Source organism: Dendropsophus ebraccatus, chromosome 7, assembly GCF_027789765.1.
Source record: "Dendropsophus ebraccatus isolate aDenEbr1 chromosome 7, aDenEbr1.pat, whole genome shotgun sequence".
Taxonomy (NCBI): Eukaryota; Metazoa; Chordata; class Amphibia; order Anura; family Hylidae; genus Dendropsophus; species Dendropsophus ebraccatus.
Genome location: NC_091460.1, coordinates 3425646 through 3431258, shown reverse-complemented (window position 1 = coordinate 3431258; position 5613 = coordinate 3425646). Strand labels below are relative to the sequence as shown.

General features: G+C 50.2%; 1 pseudogene; it reads right to left on the bottom strand.

The window, feature by feature from the left end:
- Nucleotides 1-5613, bottom strand: part of LOC138797207 (zinc finger protein 665-like) — a 162267-nt pseudogene that overhangs the window by 131510 nt on the left and 25144 nt on the right.

Below are 5613 nucleotides of genomic sequence, written 5' to 3'. Positions count from 1 at the left end.
TGGCTTTGGTATCATTTGAAAATAATAAAAAAAAACTGAAAAAAATCCTGTGTGAAGCTCCTGAAACACTTTTGCGCACTTTCCAGTGAAATGACCTGCAGGTTTCTGAGGTGACTGCTTTGCGGCAGCTGCTTTTATAGTGAGGTTCTGGCAGCAGACTTCTTTTTTACATAATTGTGTACAGAGTACAGCGATCACTCAGACGGCTCCGCTATACACTGCTCACTCGGCTCCGCTATACACTTCTCACTCGGCTCTGCTATACACATACTTATGCTGATGTCTGCACCTCACAGCCCCTGCACCTCCCCCACCTGCCAGCCGGCTGGATCCTCACATGTGTTCTCTCTCTCGGACCTCCCGCTCTCCCTCTCCAGCCTTATCCTCCTTCCTCCTCTCTCTCGGACCTCCCGCTCTCCCTCTCCAGCCTTCTCCTCCTTCCTCCTCTCTCTCGGACCTCCCGCTCTCCCTCTCCAGCCTTCTCCTCCATCCTCCTCTCTCTCGGACCTCCCGCTCTCCCTCTCCAGCCTTCTCCTCCTTCCTCCTCTCTCTCGGACCTCCCGCTCTCCCTCTCCAGCCTTCTCCTCCTTCCTCCTCTCTCTCGGATCTCCCGCTCTCCCTCTCCAGCCTTCTCCTCCTTCCTCCTCTCTCTCGGATCTCCCGCTCTCCCTCTCCAGCCTTCTCCTCCTTCCTCCTCTCTCTCGGACCTCCCGCTCTCCCTCTCCAGCCTTCTCCTCCTTCCTCCTCTCTCTCGGACCTCCCGCTCTCCCTCTCCAGCCTTCTCCTCCTTCCTCCTCTCTCTCGGACCTCCCGCTCTCCCTCTCCAGCCTTCTCCTCCTTCCTCCTCTCTCTCGGACCTCCCGCTCTCCCTCTCCAGCCTTCTCCTCCTTCCTCCTCTCTCTCGGACCTCCCGCTCTCCCTCTCCAGCCTTCTCCTCCTTCCTCCTCTCTCTCGGACCTCCCGCTCTCCCTCTCCAGCCTTCTCCTCCTTCCTCCTCTCTCTCGGACCTCCCGCTCTCCCTCTCCAGCCTTCTCCTCCTTCCTCCTCTCTCTCGGACCTCCCGCTCTCCCTCTCCAGCCTTCTCCTCCTTCCTCCTCTCTCTCTGACCTCCCGCTCTCCCTCTCCAGCCTTCTCCTCCTCTCTCCCTCTCCGTCCTCCTCTCCCTCTCCAGCCGCGGAGACCTCCGTGCAGCTCCGGCTCCTCTGCATAAATCATTTCAGCGGGGGTCTGCTACACACAGTAGCCGACCCCTGCTGCATATGGAGCGGGCTTAGGAGGGGTCAGATGCCGCTGTCAGTGTGACAGCGACATCAACACTGTTACATAGCCGGCACTAGCGATCGCAAAGTGCCGGCTATTTAAAATTGGCGCCGCCGGGAGCGGAAGGAGAGAGAACAGAGGAGGAGACTGCAGGGGCAGTGAGAGGCACATAGAGAACACGGCCGGCGCTCAGCTAGCCGCCGGCCGTGTTCTCTGCGTTATACTTTATGTTAAAGGACAACTCCCACAAAATTTTTTTTTTGCTCATTTAACACACATTACAAAGTTATATAACTTTGTAATGTGGTTAAATACCCGGCCTGGCCCCCTTCCCCCACTTTCGGACCCCCAACCCCCCGCCCGGAAGTTAAAGAATATATACATTACCTATTACGATCGTCACGGTCCTCTTCTCCCGGGCGGCATCTGGTGACGACGACGTCAGAGCCGGGGGGCGGTCCGGGTCTTCTTCCTCCTCGGCGTCTTCATGCAAAGTGAATGGGGATGAAAAGGCTGCTGGTGCACATGCGCACCAGCAGCCTTTTCATTGGCTGGAGCGCATCACATGGCTTCCAGCTTGCTCAGCCCTGATTGGCTGAGCTTGCTGGAAGCCATGTGATGCGCTCCAGCCAATGAAAAGGCTGCCAGTGCGCAAGCGCACTGGCAGCCTTTTCCATCCCCTGGAACCGGAAGTCGGAGACATCGCTGGATGGCGGACGGCGGCGACGGAGAGGCGGACGGCGGGCGAATCGAGTGGCGATCGTCACCGGAGAGATGGTGAGTATGGTGTCTGTGTGTGTCTGTGTTTTTTTTTTTTGGGGGGGTCCCGCGGGAGTTGTCCTTTAAGTTGCCTAATAGTGCAGCTTTAACAAAGTATCGATACCAGGAAATCCTGGTACCGAACCGTTTTTTAGCCCGAAATATCGATAGTAGTATCGATATTTCGGTGCATCGTGCATCCCTAGTCCTGACACGGTTCAGGTTTCACTTGCCCCCACATGACCTCTCTCCTGGCTGTCCCGAGTCTACAGAGGACGAAAGAAGAGATGCAAAGAGAATGGTGACTTCCAGTTGGGAAATAATGGCACCCCCTGGGAACGCAATCAACCAATCACTATTTCAAGCCATTTTTTCCCAAAAAATTTTTTATTTTTAGTGTGTGAACATGGTCACAGTCCAACAGGCAATATACCTACCAACTATACAGCTATAACAGGCAGTATACCTACCAACCATACAGCTATAATAATACTCGCAGTATACCTACCAACCATACAGCTATAATAATACTCGCAGTATACCTACCAACCATACAGCTATAATACTATAACAGGCAGTATACCTACCAACCATACAGCTATAATACTATAACAGGCAGTATACCTACCAACCATACAGCTATAATACTATAACAGGCAGTATATACCTACCAGCCATACAGCTATAATACTATAACAGGCAGTATATACCTACCAACCATACAGCTATAATACTATAACAGGCAGTATATACCTACCAGCCATACAGCTATAATACTATAACAGGCAGTATATACCTACCAACCATACAGCTATAATACTATAACAGGCAATATACCTACAAACCATACAGCTATAACAGGCAGTATACCTACCAACCATATAGCTATAATACTCGCAGTATATACCTACCAACCATACAGCTATAATGCTATAACAGGCAGTATATACCTACCAACCATACAGCTATAATACTATAACAGGCAGTATACCTACCAACCATACAGCTATAATACTATAACAGGCAGTATACCTACCAACCATACAGCTATAATACTGTAACAGGCAGTATACCTACCAACCATACGGAAAAAAAAATGTTACCTGAAATTTTCTTTTCCTGGAGTCCGTAGGCAGCACAACAATGGGTTAATACTAGATCCCTGGAACAAGGCAGAGGAGACTAATTAGCAGATAATTAACAGATTAAGTCAATTAATACCCCATAAATACCCCGAAGAAACCCAGACACATCGAGTTAGTATGCAGCAAAACAAATTTATTGGGAGGAGTAGCTTGTGCTGCCTACGGACTCCATGAAAAGAAAATACAGGTAATTTTCTGTCTTCCTGGACGTCCTGCGACAGCACAATAATGGGACTTGGATAGCAACTTAAGAGAGGGAACTATTTACAGCCGCTCCTTGTAGCACCTGTCTGCCAAAGGCTGAACACTCAGACATGTCAAGTCAATAATGGTGGATGAAGGTGGAAGCACTTGACCACGTCACGGCTCTACAGATCTCTTCCAGAGGGGCACAACTGGTTCAGCCCACGAGGTAGATGTTGAATGTGTAGAATGTGCCCGCAAATGGGAGGGCACCTCCAATCCTTCCTTATGATAACAGAAGGCAATGGTATCCCTAATCCACCTTGCCAGTGTTGGCTTAGAAGCTTTAAGGCCAGCTGAAGAAAGGGCAAACAGGAGGAAGAGATTTTCAGACTCTTACCTGTTGATGTAGCACAGGACCGCTCTCCTCACATCTAGCAGTGAAACTGCAGGATCTTCCGAGACAAGCGAAGGCAAAAATATCTCTTGGTTAAGGCTGAAGGAGGTGGACATCCTTGGACGAAACCCCGATAGGGTACGTAATGCCAGACAATTACCCAGGTCCCTTAGATAGGGCTCTCTTGCTGATAAGGCTTGTAGCTCGCTAATCCTCGCTTTTGAAAGGGTGTCTATGACCTCTTCTGAAAACCCCTCCTCACAGAGAAGGTTTAGTCCATCAGCCAAGCTGTCAGATAAAGCCTCTTGAGGTCTGGGTGGAACACTCCCCTCTGGGGGAAGAGATCTGGATGAGTTGGAAGTTTCCAGTATCTTCCTTTCGAAAGAGACCACATGAGAGGAAACCAAGCCCGGCGAGGCCAGAATGGGAGAATCAGGATGGCCTTGGTTTTCTCTCTCTTTATCTTCTCCAAGACCTTCTTTACTAGAGGAATGGGTGGAAAGGCATTGACGAAGGTTGTTTTACAAGATATGGACATCCCGTCCAGGGCAAATGGCTGGTGTTGGCGGGTCAGCGAACAGAACTTGAGAAGTTTTGCGTTCTGTCTGGAAGCAAACACATTGACCTCTGGCATTCCAACCTTCATGTTGAATGATCATGATCATGTTGAATGCTGATGTGCTCAGACTCCACTCTCCCGGTAACAGGCGATGCCTGCTGAGCATATCAGCCATTATGTTTAAAGCACCTCTGATGTGAATTGCTGATATTCCCAGAAGACTGCTCTCCGCCCACTGGAATAGACGCCTGCACTCCGACATCAGTAAGGTAGATCTGGTTCCTCCCCGTTTCCTCAGGTAGAACACTGTGGCCATGTTGTCCGTCTGGACAAGCACCTCCTTGTAGAATAGGATCGGTTGGAAGAGTAGAAGGGCCAACCTTACTGCCTTACTCCCTACAACCTTACTCTTTCCAATTGGACGACATCTTCCCGTCCTGATGAGACAAAGATTTCTGCATCCAACTCTGACCAACATGGGCACCCCAGGCCCAGGAGGAGGCATCCGTCGTGAACACTACTTTCTCCCCAGGAAGAAGAGACACTCCAGCCTCTAGACTACCTGGATGCAGCCACCATCTGAGATCCTGTCTTGTTTGTACAGGAATGAGTAGGCGATTGTCCAAAGAAGATGTGGTCCTTTCCCAAGAGGCGAGAATGTTGTCCTGAAGGCTTCTTGCATGGGCTCGGGCCCAGGACACCGCATCTATTGCGGAGGTTAGACAACCTAACACCTTCATTAAGCGTCTTATTGACGTGTAAGGATGCTCTATCAGGCTGCGCACTTCGGACCTTATCTTGCAGATCCTTTCGGACGAAAGGGTCAAGGGCATCTGCTGAGAGTTGATGACGAAACCCAGATACTGAACTCTCTGAGACGGGATCAGACTGGACTTCTCCTAGTTTACTAGGAAGCCATGTTCTTGCAGGAGCCGTAGGGTGGTGGACAGGTGGACCCGCAAAAGATCTTCTGATGATGCTTTTATCAGCCGATCATCCAGATAGGGTATTATCGTAATCCCCTGGAGACGGAGAGCTGCTGACAACACAACGGCCACCTTTGTAAACACCCTCAGTACGGAGGACAGGCCAAAGGTTAGGCATGTAAACTGGAGATGCCATTGAGCTTGGTGAACATGTATAGCAACTCTCAGAAACTTCCTGTGAGCAGGCAGTATGGGTATGTGGAGATAGGCATCTGTAAGGTCTATCAGGGCCATGAAGTCCATTGGTTGGAGACATGCTACAACCGACTTGATGTTTTCCATTTTCCAAGTGCTTTGCCACTAGATGTTTGTTTAGATAAGTGA